Source organism: Sciurus vulgaris, assembly GCF_902686455.1.
Source record: "Sciurus vulgaris genome assembly, chromosome: 14".
In the NCBI taxonomy this organism is placed as follows: Eukaryota; Metazoa; Chordata; class Mammalia; order Rodentia; family Sciuridae; genus Sciurus; species Sciurus vulgaris.
This window is the reverse complement of record NC_136475.1, coordinates 79,979,476-79,995,911: the sequence shown is the minus strand read 5'-3', so window position 1 is coordinate 79,995,911 and position 16,436 is coordinate 79,979,476. Positions and strand designations below refer to the sequence as shown.

Sequence of the window (16,436 nt, the reverse complement as noted above, 5' to 3'; positions counted from 1 at the left end):
GGCCTCCTTTCCCACACTTCGTTAGGACCCGGGCCGGGGCGGACCTGCAGCCGGCAGAGGGCGCGGGGCGGTTTCTCGCTCCGCAGGCCGGGCAGGTAGGTCAGGGCGCGCTGCCCCGGGCGCACCGTCGGAGCTCGCGGGCACCGTGGCGCCCAGGCCGGGCGGGCGGGAGCGGGCAGGGGCTGGCGGCGGGCGGGAGGGCGGGGCGGGGCGGGGCGGGGCGGCCTGGAGCGGGCGGGGCGGGGCGGGGCGCGGAGGGGGCGGGGCCGCGAGCGGGGGGCGGTGGCGGCGGCGGCGGCCGAGGAGGAGGAGAACATGGCGGCCGCGGAGAGCGGCTGAAATGCCTGTTCTTCAGGCCAGGCAAGCAGGAGACTGACGCTATTTGCCGAGCCCTGTCCTCCGACGGCTGGACCGCGGCTTCGAGCGCCTCAGTCACCTGCTCACCGCTGCCCCTTCGGGCAGAGCCTGCGCTGGGGTCGTTCTGCATCCCCCTGCGAGGGGACCCGTGCTCCCGAGGAGGGGGCCGGAGAGCCGCGGCGGCAGCCGCCTGGGCCCCGGGGGCCGGGCGCCGGGCGGAGGAGCGGCGGAGGCCGCGGCGGCGCTGCTACGGTCGCGGACGAGCGCGGCGCCCGTGAGCGCGGCCCAGAGGCGGCAGCGACGGCGGCAGGTGAGTGGCGGCGGGCGCGGAGCCTCGCGGTGGGTGCAGCTGTCACGAGCCGCGCGGCCGCCGAGGCCCTAGGGGGCGGGGAGCAGCTGGCGCCCTCCGCCCCTGCTCGCCTTTCTCTCGGTTCCATCTCCCCCTCCCACTTTCCCCGAGTTCCCCTCCTGGCCTGGCGCTGCTGGAGGGGCCGAGGTCGCAGCTGTCACCGGCACCAGCTGGGGGCTGCTCCCGGCGAGGGAGCTCGCTGCAGAGCGCCTTCCCTGCGCCTCTCTCCCAGTTGCCCTAGTTAGCCGAGGGCGAGCATCCGCGGAGGACGCGCGAGGCTGCGCCGCGCGGGCCGGGTGGGGAGCGGGCGCCCCGAGCCGCCGCGGAGAGGGGGAGCCGGAAGTCAGCGCGGGCGCCCCTCGGCCCCGACGAGCACCGTGACCTTGGCCAGCCCGCCAACCTCTCCCAGTCTCGTTCGCCTGCACCGCGAAATGGGGGCGACCGTGGCATGCCTCTGCGTGGGCCCGGCCTTCGACGGCACTTCTGCTTAGCCCCAGCGCTCTCGCCTTTCTCTGCCCGGGACCAGGGACTTCGGAGGTAGAAAAGGGTGGATAAAGCCAATTTTCCTGTCGCGACTGGGATTTGAATCCCTTTCTTGGGATTCTGCCCGAAAGGACCTAGGAAGGGAAGCAAACGTGTTGACTAGATGATTGGGAGGTGGGGTTGGTTAGTGGTCAGCGACAGAACTCGAGCTCTCTGGTCTCTTGGAAGAGACATGGAGAAATTGGACACCAGGGTCTTACTACCTGGCTATGGTGGCTTTTTTTCTTTTTTTCTTTCTTTCTTTCTTTCTTTCTTTCTTTTTTTTTTTTTTTAAGATAAACCAGTCACTCCCATGGGCCAGACACTGCCTAGTCTAACGATGTTGGAGGGAGAACGGAGGGATTGACAGTACAGCCTGTGTGACAAGGACAGGCCGCGGTGCTGTGGTCGCAGAGTTTGGTGGGGAGGAAAACTTTAAACAGGAGAGACTGACAGTCTTTCTTGCCCTGTTCTGTTCTGGTTCATTGTAGAGGCGTTGAAGAGGCAGGTGTCCTTGTGGAGAAGGTGACACTTTTTCTTTTGAGATAGTGAATTTTTAATGTCGAATACGATGTTGGACCTCGAGTGAATTGCGGCCCCAGCACCCTCAGTGGATGCCAAGAAGAATCTCTTTGGCCGTGATTTGTGAGGCATGATGCTTAGACTTAAATGATGAAGAAAATTCAAGTGTTCGTGTAAGGCATCACTGCCTTGAAGCTTAGGTATTGGACAGTTGCAGGGTGGTTTTTAAGGGTTAAATTTGAGGTTCGTCTCCACTTTGCTTCGGGAATTGGTTGGAGGTTAGTCTTTTAAAAAAAAAAAAAAGTTGGCCAAAGGGGCCTCTCTGCTAGTTTCACAGAAGCTGTGATGTAGGAAGGGGGTCGAATTTCTTCACGTTGGGAATAATGTGAAAAAAAAAAAAAAAAAAAAAAAAAGGATTTGCGTATTTGCTCGGGTTTTTTGGCTCTTGAACTTGAAGTAGTTTTGGGTTAAAGGTAGCAGTGGGGTTTGATTCAACTTAATAGATAGGCATTCTTTGAGCAATTTGTCGTAAACTGTAAAATGGAAGTGTTTCTACTTTATCTCCGGTACTTTGTGGAAAGGTTTAAGTTGGTTTTGTGAACCAATGTCTGCTGTTTTCTTTCCATTTCTTATTCAGGCTTTATACTTAAGGAGCAGTGGGTCAAAAAAGGGGCCTGAATAGGGAGTGTTTGGAGAGAAAATAGAGGGCTGCTGCTTATAAGAACAGGTATTTGGTTTGATTTTTGTAGGCATTTTGCACTAATTTATCCCCCAATGAACTTTGGTTTATAAGGTGCAAATTTGAATTTTATATATTATAGTTGATTGTTTCCTTATTTTTGAGAAAATTTTTAAGATTGTGTCTACTAAATTGCTTTTTGGTGTGTTTTAAGTCAAAGGAGTGTTTTAGATCTGCATTTTTGGGTAAGTGGTTTTTATTGAAAAACAGTGCTTGATGGAACTAATGGTGATTGTTCCACTTAAACTGGGATTATATAGACAATGCACTTTCCTCCCTCTTTCTGCCAGCATTTGTTTTTCTTTCTCCCTCAATTCCAGGGTTTCATTTCTAGAAATCTGGAATGAAAACAGAAGCAGCAGTTTGTATAATCCCAAGAACTTGCTTATGCCAGGAAGCTGTAAGGGTAACATGAAGTGGGTGTGATATAAAGATACTGCTACTACTTAAGACATTTAACTGTTAAGGGAGTCTTGGGTCACACTGTATATTTTGCTGAATTTTCTGTTTTCTGTAATGTATTAATCTTTTGGTGGGCAGAGGATTGGGTTGCTATGGTGCTGACTGATTATATTGTGAAAGTGTTGGCAAATTTCATGCATTTACTCTATAAAGAAAGGTGGTCAACAAGTCTAAATAATTTAAAGATGTTCCTAGGATGAAGTATTTTCTGCTTGTCCTCTTGACCCTGCTAATTTAGTGAGAGGTCTTCACTAGAACTAAATGTCTAGAAAGTGATAAGGGTGGTATGGAAGTGCTGAAAGGTAGAGTAGGAGAGAGTATTTTAGACATCCCTTGAAAATCTTTTTTTTTTTCTATTTATCAGACTGTGATATATATATATATGTATATATATGTGATATATATGTATATATATGTATATATATGTATATATGTATATATGTATATATATAATATATGTATATTTTAAAATTTTTTTATTTTTTAGGACATTTTAGCTCTCCTTGCTCAGTTGTCATCAATTTTATATTCCTTCTCTTAGATACTGTCTCTGTTTCTTATTTTAGTTTGTGTTTTTTTGGCCCCATCTCTCAAGGACTTAACATTGTTTGAATGTAATGTTGCATATCTTATGGAGTTTCTGGCCTTAAGCCACATGGCCTAATTTAACTTTCATTTTAGGGCAGGGATGGGAGGTCAATACAAGTACACAACACTGAGTAGAATCCCCTAAGTCATGGAGTATAGGAGATCCCCAGGATGCTCATTATTGTCTTGGCAATGATTTTGCCTTCTAAATATGATAATCACAGGAATTCTCAGAAGGCCATCCTTTACTTTACTGGCAGATGTCCAAAAATGTCATGGTGGGCACTTTTCTATATTACCTGCAAATAGTGGATGCCGAGGTGGGTGTGGGTTTGGATAAAAGACTTGTGTTTCAGGAGTTTGATGGCAGAGAGAGCCCTGTATCTAGTCTGGGCTACATAACCATAAAGAATTCTCCCTACCTTATATAATGTTCCTGTCTATTTGGACAGATTAGATTATAGGAAAGAACTTGATTGTTTCTCCCTCATGTTAACCAGTAGGTTATACTTTGGTCATTGGCCATGGAGAATAGACTTCATGGTCTTAGACCTTTTTCTTATCTCTTGAAGGTAATATCTAGGCATTTCAAATCTTCCTTCTCTCTCCTTTATGTTTTAGTTAGACTGTACCTTTTCCTCAACATATGGTGTCAGAAGTCATACAGTGGCCTAGAGGCAACTGGGTACTATTATTGATTATTAATTTAAGGATGTACAGATTATTTTTTATAGCCTAATTCTGGAAAATAGTTTGTAAGTATATAGTACTTGGATTAGCATACAGCATAGAAATGATATTTTGTATTTCTGCTGGATAGATGTGTAGCTAAATAAGGGAAGTTATCATAAAACACTGACACTAATGTGCAAGACCAGTTCCATAAGTGCAAGCACAGGGTTGTATCCTTGTTCCCTCCCTGATAACCCATCCACAATGTGGTATTTTTGAGATTCTTTGAAGTAATAGGCTTCTAGAAAAGCTTAGTAAAGTCATCATATTTAAAAGATAAGTAGCTTTTACCAAAATAGAAGCTGTAGTCCCTTCAGGAGTTATTGAAGTCTTGAAATTAACCAGTCTAGTCACCTCATTTTAGGTAATATTTTATTCTCATCTCTTCCCTGCCCTGGGTATGTTTCAGTGTGGAGGGTGGGGACTTTTGGTTTTATTGAGTGGCCCTGAACCAGACCATTAGGAAGAGAGAGGACAAACTGATAAAAAATAGGTGCAAGCACAGAGCTGAAATCTCATCATCAGGATAAGCATTCTAATAACACTGGATTATCCAATTTTCCCAGAGTGACACTTCATTTTTACCCTTTTGGCTTATAATTTCCAGGCAATTTTTAAGCTGCTTTTAGAAATGGAGCTTTGACTTCTTGGCTCTTCCAGATACTTAATTGATAAATCTTGGGTATTTAAACCTGAGGTTTTCATTTATAAAATTGGAATAATGTATTTCATATTATTGGATTTAAAAAATTAGCTTACATGAAACAATAAGATGTTTATCACACGACTAGCACATAGTGAGGCATTAATAAATTGCCAACAAGTGGGCATTTCACTAGTGAATTCATCACCACATTCTCTGATTCTTTTCTTTCTGATTTTTCAGATTTCTCCCCTTATTTCTGGTTCTATAATCTGGTCATCTTGTCACTTTAAATGTGGAGTAATAGGAGTCACATTAACTCTGGGGGCCCGAGTTTCTTTATCATTAAACGAGTATGTTGATCTGATGTCACGTTTCTTTTTGTGCTAAAATTATGTGATTTGTAAGTATGGCTGTTTGTCTGCATACATTACCCTCTCTAATTCATCTAAATATAAATGCTGAAAAAAATCCCTTTCTAAAATGTTATTTGATGTTATTGTTTTTAGTCAAGAACTCTGCAAATTTATCCAGTTGTAAATCATTTAAACAGCTTCTATTTCCCATTTCAGAAAATTTGCTGTAGATGGCATATGCTTTGTAAACAGTAAAGTGTTCCAAGTGAAGACAGTAGTATAATCACCAATAGTTATCTTGTGTCTTTGAGTTTGCATGTTTCATTTTCTTAAATTGTATTTTCCTTTTGTTTTTTGACCTTCAAAAACAGAGGCAAAGCACGTATATTCTCCAGGAAGTTTGATTTTTATCACTCCTTTAGCATTACTTAGTTTTGTTTTACATAATAAACCTACCTATCTCCCTCCGTCCCTTTCTTCTTAACTTTCTCATTTTTTTTCTGATACCCAGGGCACTCTATCACTGAGATACATCATCAACACTTTTTATTTTATTTTTTTATTTTGAGACAGGGTCTCGCTGAGTTGCCCAGGTTGACCTCAGGCTTCCTATTCTTCTACCTCAGCCTCTGGAGTCACTGGAATTATAGGCATGAGACACCAACCTTTGTTCTTTCTCCCTCCTTCCTTTCCTTTTTCCCTCCCTTCCTTCCCTCCTTCCCTCTTATTTTTCTCTTTTTTTCATGTTGACTTTTCTAATTAGACTGGAAAATCCTTTAGATTGTGTGAGCTATAACATTTAGAATAAAGGAGACTTAGGGGTCATTTGGAACAACAACCTTAAAATTACAGATGAGAAGACTAAATCCAGGCAAATTATATTTGATTTTAAATATTCAGAATTCTACTAAATGTTTGAGTAATCTTTGAGCTAGAAGGAAAGTAGCGTAGTCAGTCTAATGTCCTCAGGTTAAAACAACTGCTTCTTAAAAACATTTGGAAAAAAAATTTGGTGAGTACTGAACACGGACTGGCTTTTTTCCTTGTCATTATTCCCTAAATAATATATTGCAACAGCCGTTTATATAGCATTTCCATTGTATTAGGTACTGTAAGTAGTCTAGAGATGATTTAAAGTATACAAGAGGATGCATATATGTTATGTGCAAATACTGTGCCATTTTATATAAGGAGCTTGAGCATTCACAGATTTTGGTATCCACAGGGGTTTCTGGAACCAATTCCCCACAGATAGAAAGGCATTTTAAATTTTTGATCAAAGATTGATTTTTAATATTATATTATAAAAGTATTAACTAGGAATTAATTAAGACCATTCTCTCAAAAACTACAAAAATGTCTAGAGAGAAATATCTGCTTTTCTTGTGTGGCTCTTATTCAGAATCAGCGAATATTTATTGAGTCTTGCTCTGAGCCAGTTACTAAGCTAGCTCTACATACTGTATTTTATAAATGAGGAAACAAGACTCAGGGAAGTTAAGTGACTTGTGTAAGATTGCACAGCTTGTAGGTTATAGGAATGATGTTTGAATCCAAGTCTTATAACAAGAAATCACATCCACACCTTTAAGTTGGCTTCTCTCCAAGTGTGTCTGCCATACCTGGCCACGTTAGGGCATTCTTTTTTGTTTCTGGACTTGCTTTCTGTTCCATACATGTTTTATGGAAACGCCTGCCATCTTGTTCCATTCTGATGAACTGGGAGTCATATATACTAGTTACTTAATGAAAAGGTCACTTTAAGATTCTTGTGCTGTTTCTGGGCTCACCTTTGTACTTTAGTAATGTTGATTCTTTAGTGCTTCAGTCCAGGTAAGCTTATCTTTGAATGGTTGGTTTTGGATTCTTAGCCATAAAATTCAGCCTCTCAAGTTTTGTTAGTATTTAAAACCTAAGGCTTAGTGTGTTTCCTTTCTTTTGGAACAAATAGGTCATTCTCTGTACTTCCACTTGTATGTTGAATGGTTTATCATATTTTGATAGTACTAATATATCTTAAATTTTGTTTTCCCTATATGGTTAAAATTTTTATGTACTTTTATTATCAAGCCTAGATTTGACTGTTTAATAGTAGAAGATGTTCTGTTGTGGGTGTATGTGTGTGTATATAAAGATGTCACACTATATTTTACCAGATAGCTAAAGGGTGAAATGTCCTTGATTTTTCAAAGCATCTGTACCTGTAATACTGGCTTTACTTTGGTAAGTCTGCTTGTAGAAAACCAGGGAAAAGTTATTTGTTCCACAGAGTCTTAAGTCATACCTCCCTCTCTGTTCTAGGTGGTACAGGAAGTTTGTAATTGAATTTCTAAGTAACCACTCAATCATTCATTGAAGTTGTGGTTATAGGAGTACATACTTTGTTCAAGGTGCTATGCTATTAAAAGATAGGGAAGTAAAACAATAAGATATAGATTCTATTCTTAAGGAGATTATGACTTGAGAGAGTTGATAAGACAAACACACAAATACCTGTAGTAGTAATTAAATGTGATGAGTGCTGTGAGAGACATACTACAATAGTAGTGTACTTTGAGGATTCAGGGAGAGAGAACTAATATTTTCACTTGAGAGAGATCAGGGCACCTTTCACAAGGGCTTGGTGGTGGACAAGAGCATTGAAGGACAGAAACCTTTCTATAAGGGTGGGGTGAGGAGAACAGTATATTCAGGAAGATTAAACAGCAAAGAAGAAAGGACAGGAATGCTTGGGGTTACTTAGGAAGAAGTGAAGGGGAAAGTGCAAGGAGGAGTGTAGCATTAGATGAAGGGAGAGAGAAGCAGATGTTCTGGGTGCGGTCTCAAGACACTGAAGGATTTTTATGTTGGGAGGTGGTGGGAGCAGTATGTAGTAAGTATGTAGATCTGGACGAAAATGTCAGTTTTCCAAATTTATGTGGATCTTTTCTTGGCAGGTTTTACTCCCAAATTTTATATTTTCATACTTTTTGAAATGATTCCATGTGTAAAGCTTATCACACTGGGAACTTATTCACTCATTTTTATGTATATATAAAAACAGATTATGTGTTTTTTTTAATAGAAGTTAGTATAAAATCTTTTTCACTGCCTTATACTTTTTTCTTTTAATTTAAAGCAGTAGCTATTCTTTTAAATAGTATCATTTGACATTCTTAAGATGAGGCAGTGGGCTTGTTATTTCAGTGTACAAATGTCATCTCCTTTGTATAAATATAAGTGTAACTGACTGTATAAGTGAGATTGGTCATACAAGTTGGAAGCCCTGGCTCTCAATATAGTTCATGATTTATTTTCTGATGTATTTATGCCCTGTCATGTTCCAAAAAAGGATTTAAGGCAGGATATGTCATGAAGAGTCTTGGACCTTGTTCCAGCCCTATTATTTGACTGATGCCCATAGCCAACAATACACTGAGGGAACGCTAGGGAAAACAACTGGTGTAACAGAATGTGCTGCAGTTTGTCTTTTGCCAAACTGGTGGTAATTCAGAGACGGTTACAATATAATTGGAATACCTTTAAAGATAAGCCCTTAAAACTCTGATAGCATACAAGGGAAATTGATTGGAAGTCTTGACTTTGGGAGCCCAGCTACAGTTAGAGCAGTGGAGCCTAAAGTAGGGTTTACATTACATTATCTGGTAAGTGGCAGAAATATGAGAGGTGTGTGAGGAAGTTTCTTCACTATCAGTCTCTGGTGATGTTTTCCAGTTTACTGAGGTTTGGGTAATTGGATTTTTAAATTTATTATTTTATTTTTTAGAGAGAGAGAGAGAGAGAGAGTGAGTTTATGCCTTTATTTATTTATTTTTACTTGGTGCTGAGGGTTGAACCCAGTGCCTTACTCATGCTAGGCAAGTGCTCTGCCATTGAGCCACAGCCCCAGCCCCAAAATTTACTATTTTTTTTTAATTTACTATTTTAAGTGGTTGATTTAAAAAAAAAAATTTTTTTTTGTTGTAGATGGACAGCATACTTTTATTTATTTATTTTTATGTGGTGCTGAGAATTGAACCCAGTGCCTCACACATGCCAGGCTAGCACTCTGCCACTGAGCTGCAGCCCCAGCCCCTAAATGGTTGATTCTTAACACTAATTTGTATTGCAGTAGGGAGCCACCTTGCAGCTTTTTTGATATAATATTTCATTGAGGTTAACTGGTCATTGTGAGGCAAAGGACTTAAGAATTCTTTAATTTAAAGATGACTTACTCATTCTTTCACAAAAGACAGATGTCCCCAATTTGCTAACATTTGCTGGGAGACATGGATGTGAGTTGTATGCTACTTAGCAAATAAATACTTTTAATCTGCCCCTTTAAGATAATGGTACATTCCTAACAGTGACTCAGAAAGTAATTACCTTTCACAACAAAACAAATTTCAGTGTTGTGGGGAGAAGATATATGAAATCCAAATGTGGTATTTGGATTTAGTTGCTGACAAGGATGCTTGTTAACTGTAGGAACTTTTAGATATGTACACTTAAATTTGGAAAAAAAGTATTTTTTTTAACTTGTATCAAAACCTTGTTAAAAGAGGTGTTTTGTTGTTTTGAGCCCATCTGCTGAAAATATAAAAAGGCAACACAATGCCATCTGATCAGTTCGTAAAATGACTGATTGCCATCAGGAAATATAGAAATGAAGTAGCTGCATTTTAGCCAAAATTTTTACATAAATAGTGAATGGGATTGCCATTGAATATCATGTTTTATTCAGTGCAGCCTGTAATGCAGTTCTTTTGGTCTTATTCATCTTTGTAAAGTATGTTTTTCAGCTGTGCTAACCATTAAAACCAAGTAAAATAGTTATTATAAAAATGAACTAAATTTAGAACCAGACCCACAAGTTGCAGTATTACAAAGTATGAAAGTGACAAACCATGTTCAATCATAATACTGTCTAATCCCCGCAGCTAGGGAGGCTGAGGCAGGAGGATCGAGAGTTCAAAGCCAGCCTCTATAAAAGTGAGGTGCTAAGCAACTCAGTGAGACCCTGTCTCTAAATAAAATACAAAATAGGGCTGGGGATATAGCTCAGTGGTCGAGCAACCCTGGGTTCAGTTCCCCCAGTACCAAAAATGAAAAACAACTAAAAAACAAACAAGCAGACAAACAAAAAAACAGTACTATTGCCAAAAGTAGTAGAATTAATAACAGTGTTAGAAAGGATACAAGACCTTTATATCATCAATAAGTAAAATAAGTGTTTAAAAATTGGTTTATTTTGTCATATATCATTTTTTTAATTTTCATTTTTGTGTATGCTTTACAAAGTACATAATTTATTGGTTTGGTGTGCAATGTATATAAATTATAAATAAATACATATGACCTCCTGTGTAAAACCTTTTGAGCTGTGGGGTATGTGGTAAAAATACTTACCACTATTCCACAGCAAGAAATCTTGACCTGGAGTTCATGGACTAAGACCTCTAGTTTGACTTTAGGGGAGGTCTTATAAACACTTCAAAATTATATGTAAAATTTAGTGAATCTCTGCGTTTCTCAGAGAGGTTCTGCAGATTTCACCAAATTCCAAAAAGGATCCATGACCTCCCCCAGAGGTTAAGAATCTCTGTTGTTGAGGTTTGGGTCCTCAATAACTTCATTGATGCAGTCTTGCCTTCTTGCCAAATTTAATGGATGTATCTGATGTCATAACTGAAGCCCGCAGTATGACTGGATTTGCAGTCTGTTTTTCCATTTTGCAATAGATGTGATTGCAGTGTGTTTGGCCTTTACAGGTGTTTGAGCTCTTTTTGTTGCACAACTACCTGGCCCTTTATACTTAGTTACTTTTATATATCATTTCCTCCCTCAAGCTCCCTAGCCACAATAAAAAGGAGTGGATGGACCTACTGTATGAGTGTAATGTCTGTATGTGTAGAAGAGCCCAGTGTCATATGTGGGGTGGGATTCACAGATGCCGTGCTTTTAACACCTCTTTAGCATCTGAATCTCTGCTTTCTAGATTCCTTGGGGACTGACTTGACATATGCTAAATATATTTTGCGACTTCTATAGCTCCTTAGATTGGTTTCCTTTTCTCTTGACTGACATCTTTCTAATTCAGGCCTGTTTATTAAGGTAGTATCTAAAGTTGTCCCATAGTCCCCAGTGCATTTCTTCTTCAGTCTGTGCTAAATTTTATTTTAGAATGATCTTCCTAATTTTTACTTTTGTTTTGTTACTTTGCTAAAAACCTTCAATATTTCCTCATTTCTGTCAAGATAAAGTTGTTCCTTAATCTGCCATTTAAAGCTTTCCAGTATTTGGCATCAGTTTGCTTTTCTGGCCTCATTGTCCATTAGCATCCCCCAGTAGACTGTTTAAAATAAAATTGTCAGTTTATTGTCCCCTGTGTATCACTAGGGTTTATATACCCTGTTACATATTCTTTTCCCTGGAATGTTCTCCCTTATTCTAGTCTCTACCTCTAGATATTCTGCCTATTCTTGAAGGCTCAAGTCAGATATCACCTTGCTTGTTAAGTGTTCAGAATATAAGATTTAAAAGTATTCTGTTCCTTCTGTGAATGCTCAGTATTTATTTTCCTTATTATTCATTTGCTATTAAATAATATAGCCTTGTACTGTGTATAACTTTTTGTTTTTATGTGTCCCATACCCACATAAGGGTATAAGCATGGCAGAAAGAGATATTGATTTACATTGTGTCCTCTGCAATGTCTCACACACATATTTGGCAAGTCATGTTGATTAAAATAATGCTACTTTTGAATATACTTAGAGAAATTGTGTGTGTGTGTGTGTGTGTGTGTGTGTGTGTGTGTGTGTGTCTGTGTCTGGAATACTCACTGATAATCTAGGGATTCTCTTCAGTGGTTGCAGGATGTTTGGGGAATTGAATAGGAAATCAGATTTTGCTTGGAGAATGTTTTGTTCTACAACATAAAGAGTTGGTTTTGAAGGGCTGTGTTCAGGTGTCTGGGATAGCCTAGTGAGTCATTGTTCTGTGGTGTAGAACTCTACCTGTCATGGGTAAAAGAGCTTGTGTTCCTTCCTTTCTCTTCTTATTTGTGCAGGAGAGATGAATTTCTAATATTATAAGCATTACTACATTTCTGTTTTAATTTATCAGCACATTCTTCATACTAGAAGGTATGTTTTTATGAAATACTTGGTGTTTGGTAATATGGTTCACCATGAAGTTGTATTTTATGGTCCTGCCCTTCAAGAAGATTACAATTGATTGGACCCTGGAGGCAAAAGCAGGAGGATAACATGTTCAAAGTCAGCCTCAGCAAAAAGCAAGATGCTAAGCAATTTAGTGAGACCCTGCCTCTAAATAAAATACAAAATAGGGCTGGGAATGTGTCTCAGTGGTCGAGTGCCCCTGAGTTCAATCCCCGGTACCCACCCCCCAAAAATTATAATCCCTGTAGGGAATCTTATTTACTTTAAATCATATATGCATTTAAAAAATATGAAACAGTACAAAAGATATCACATGGGATGTATGACTTAGTTGCTGAGATATATGGAAACTCCTGTAGCACTATTTTTAGCACTTGTTTGAAATTTATTGTTATGAATACTTGTTTCTGTTTTTACATGTTTCCCTGCACTCCAGTCAGAATGTAGATTATAATATAGAGGGTAGAGATTATTTCACACTAGCTTGTACTGCATTGCTTTCATTCCATAAGTTACCGATGATGCCAGGAGCCTGTTGTGGTCGGGTTGTCTTCCTGAAAGAAGTGGATTTGGATTAGATTTGTAGAATTTGGAATGATGCTTATGACATAGTCCCATAGTACATGAAGAAAGATTCTTAGTTAATAAAGTAGTCTTGGCGTATGTTCTACAATAGAAAGTACATTTCTATTCACAGAAGTGAATAGAAAGTGACCCACATCATTTCTTCTTATAGCCCATTGGCCAGAAGTAGTCATAGGGCACTATTTAAAGGGCTAGGAAATGTGGATATGAACATGAATTTTGGTGAGCAGTAAAGTTTTTACCTCACCATAGAAGAAGTGATTTTCTTTAGAGAGACGAATAGCAAAATTGGTAGGCCCCAAAGTCACTGAAAAGCAGAGGAATTGCTTTTTATGTTGGTATAAGTGGAATTTTTATTATTAAATTTGTGAAAAGAACTTATAAGTGCTGAGGGTAACCCTTGGACAAGTAGAGGAGGAATTTTACTTTAAACACCAACCCCTCTACTTTAGGAGTAGGTATTAATATTTGTTTTAGTTTGACACTGTTGTTAGAATTGATATTTGAAACACATAGTAGATATTTGGCTTCAGGGTAACAGATCCAGAACTTTCCTATGTATACAGTTTGGTGAAATTATAGGGTGAGAAAAGAGAGTGAGTGAATAAAGGGCTCTCAGATACAAGTATAGAGTTTTTGCTGTCAGAGAATTTCAAGTAAAATTCTCCATATTGCCTCTGGAGGTCTTTTCCCCATCACTTTCAACATTGCTAATTAATTAAAATCTATGTTCTCCATTAAAAAAAATTTATTTATTTATTTTGTGGTACTGGGGATTGAACAGTGATGTTCATTCCATTAAGCTACATCCCCAGCCCTTTTTATTTTTTTATTTTAAGGGAATCTCACTAAGTTGTCTGGGCTGACCTTGAACTTGAAATCCTCCTGCTTCAGCCTCCTAGATTGCTGGAATTTCAAGTGCGAATTACTTTACCTGACTCTACTCTCCATTTTTTTGTTTGCTTTTCTGATGCTTGGCTTGGTAAGGACTGTTGGGTAGTTGTTAACATATTGGCCAAGTATGCAGAACTAGGAAGCCTAGATCCTTATTTATCCATGAGACTCCTTTCCACCCAGTTTCATTTGTAAATTCATCAACCCTGAACTTTTTAGACTTTGGTATTTCTTTTTTAATGCACTCCAATATTTTTTCCTTTTTTCAAATTCAAAAGTAAACCATGTGTATGTATATATACATATATATATTCTAATAAGGAATGCAAGTATATATAGTTGGAAGGTGAAAGTCAAAAGTGAACAATATAGTACTTATTAATTTAGGCTGTTTAGTAATCCTTTTCACCCATTTAAAAAAATTTTAGTTTACAGTGTCCTTCCCTTTGACCAAGGGACAGGCATGCATTCAGGCTTGGTCTGTCATGATGCCCCATTTCCTTAGACATTGTGATTGTTACAGGATGACCGTGTGACCAAAGCAGGTTCAGACCCCTTCCCAGACAGTGAAAAACATTTAGGATAAGGGACAGGCTCATCCATTGGAGTTGCTAAACTGAATGGAGAAGGTAACCCATCTGCTATGGGAAAGAACGAGGCCAACATGCACAGCCTGACTGAGACAGACTCATTTTCTCTCTCACACTCACACTCTTAACATGCTTACATACATGAGCATGGGGAGCCATCCACTCCTTTGGGTCCAGTTGTACCTGAAATTAGATCTGTCCTATGCTTTTCAGTTAAATGAACAAATCAGTTGCCTAACTTGCTTGTGCTAGTTTGAATTGGTTTTGGAACAGAGAGAGTCTTGACTAATCCAGATCCCTGTTGGCACATCTCTATCCCTCTCACATATACACATACATACGTGCACACATGAAGAGATTCTTACCTTAACTGTTATTGACTTTTTAAACTTAAGGGGCCATTTTATTTTTTTAATGGCTGCTTAGCATTACATTAGATGTGTATTCTATAATTTATTTGACCATCTGTCTTTTGATGGACATTTTGATATCTAGTTTTTTGTTGTTGGAAAATATGTTTCATAAACATCATATTTTATATTTGTTGCACATATATGGGTATATACCTATGGAATTATTGAGTATACACTTATAAAAATTGATGTCCTTTCAAATTGTTACCCCTAAGCGATAGCAATTTACATTTTCACCAATAGTATATAACAGTGCTGCTTTCCCCCCATCTCTGTCAGCTCTTTATAATAATCAGTCATTTCTGGTTTAATCTATCTGATAAGTAGAAATAATACAACTTTGTAATTTCCAGGTCCCTATCAGTGGAGTTATCAAATACCAAATATTTGCTATATATTGAATTCCCCCTGCTAAGTTTCTCCTGTTCATATTTGTTGATTTTCCTATTGGGGATGCTTATTTTTTTCCTTTTTCTAATTACTTCCTGTCTGTTATATGATTATGCTGTGGTTGTATTTATGCTAATTAGAAATGATTTTGGTAGACAGCTGACTCCATTACTTACTTATTTCAGAAAGATATGAAATCTACTACTTCAAAACTCATATTCTACATATATTTTTTTACATATATCCCTGGACATTTAATTGCCTTATATTAAAGCTCTGTAGAGCTGCCCTAGTCATTAGTGAGCTGGGTGGTCATGGCTCAGTTGGATTCTCTTTGGGTGCTTAATTGAGGTAATTTTATGACTGAACTTAATTTTGGGAAACTCTTGCTTTGAAGACTTTTCTGGATCAAAATTTTGTGATCACATTGCATGGTATAGAATATTGGGTCTCAGTTGACTGCTTGTTAGTTGGTTAACTACTCAGAAATATTTTCAGAGGAAAATTTTGGACCTTCACTTTCTTGACTTACCTTCATAGAGAAGAGGGTTGACTGCCTATTGAGACCTTTTTATTGGTTAAGTTTTTAAATTTTCACAAGAGAATTTTGACCTGATTCTGCATTTCACTGACTGAAAAAGAATATATGGATAGTGCTAGTAATTGGCAGAATGTAATACCTTCACTTTAGCAAGTATGTATCCCTTTACTTTGCTGTTCAATTTTTTGAGTGTTGCTCAATACACACTCAATACCTTGCTTTAAAAACAATCAGTTTTTATTTGGATCAAGCCAGAACACCAGAGAGCTATGTATGTTGATTGCTGTTTTAGAGTAGATAGAATTGCTTTTATAGAATTGTTCTTTGGTATAATACAATTGTTGTTTATTGAGGGCCATTAAAACAGTGTTATGAAATTTACTACTCTTATGTAGAATTTTTGTGAGGGCATTATCTCCTTTATCTCAGTGCCCTTGTTGATGTTACTACTATTACCACTGATACTGTTAGCAACTAATCTGGGGGACCAAGACTGAATACAAGATGAGCTAATATTTGATGAACAAATACTGCTTTTAGCTATTGGCAAATGCTTATGTTCAAAGGGAGATGCCCTTGTGGATGAGGGC

The 16,436-nt window shown here is 39.0% G+C and overlaps 1 protein-coding gene across 6 annotated transcripts in view; it reads left to right on the top strand.

Annotated features, from left to right (window-relative positions):
- Positions 1 to 281: 281 nt before the first annotated feature.
- Positions 282 to 16,436, top strand: part of NCOA1 (nuclear receptor coactivator 1) — a 240,545-nt gene continuing 224,390 nt past the window's right edge. For 5 of the 6 annotated variants that reach the window (XM_079109622.1, XM_079109619.1, XM_079109621.1 and 2 more), the window contains exon 1: positions 282 to 667. The gene's annotated coding sequence lies outside the window, so the exon portion shown is untranslated. Of the gene's footprint in view, positions 668 to 1,043; positions 1,244 to 16,436 lie in introns of those variants that run through there. The other variant, XM_079109620.1, reaches the window with a different exon arrangement.